We start from the raw sequence: 1,050 nt of genomic DNA on the forward strand, positions 1-1,050 counted from the left end.
TGATTTTTTTGATTTATTGTAGAGATGAGGTCTCGCTGCCCAGGCAGGTCTCGAACCCGCTCTCTCAGGCAATCCACTCACCTCAGCCTCCCAAAGGCGTGGGATTACAGGCTGAGCCACCGAGCCCGGCTGTGCTTGTTCTTGTTTCTCTTACTTCCATTCAGTGTTTAAGTTTTAGCTGATCATTTTATATGACTCTATTTTATCTCTTCTCTTAACCTATCAATTTTACTTCTTAAGCCATATTTTTAACGTAAAACATATTTTTATGTTGTCCAGAGCTTATAATATATGTTTTTACTAATCTAAGTTTACATTTAAATAGCACTGTACTACTTGTTATGAACTGAATATTTCTGTCCTCCCCTACTCCCCCAAAGTTCATATGTTGAAATTCTGACCCATCAACCTATAAAGTTTCTCTATACTTGGAGGGAGGAATTCTAAAGAAGTAACTCAGGTTAGAAGAGGTCATAAGAGTAAGGCACTGATCCAATAGGATTAGTGTCTTTATAAGAAGAGACTCTAGGAAGTACTTGTACTTGCCTACTGTCACCCAGCCACCACCTCTGCCCACATGCATAAAGGAAAGGTCATGTAAGGACGTATGGAGAAGGTGGCCATCTGCAAACCAGGAGAAGAGCCTTCGCAAGAAATCAAGTAGACTGGAATCTTGGTTTTGGACTTCTAGTCTCCAGAAGTATGAGAAAATTAACTTCTGTTTAAGCTACCCAGTCTATGGCAGCCCAAGCTGACTGATATACTACTCTACATGAAGCCACTTTATGACTTTTTATCTTCTTTTTAATGTATGAGACTCATCAATGAAGAACTTTGTATTCAACAATAATAAACAGGCATATTGTAAGTGACATTCTGTAGGATAAACAAAACAAAAACTGATTGTAACAACAACTAAAAACTAGATACCTGGATTATATGTTCTTTATGCAAGCAATTAAATGCACACCAAATACTTTTAAAAATGTGTGTGCTTGAATGGTAATTACCTTACACACACACACACACACACACACACACACACACACA

Source organism: Carlito syrichta, unplaced genomic scaffold (genome assembly GCF_000164805.1).
Source record: "Carlito syrichta isolate Samal-C Ts95f unplaced genomic scaffold, Tarsius_syrichta-2.0.1 Scaffold233536, whole genome shotgun sequence".
Taxonomy (NCBI): domain Eukaryota; kingdom Metazoa; phylum Chordata; class Mammalia; order Primates; family Tarsiidae; genus Carlito; species Carlito syrichta.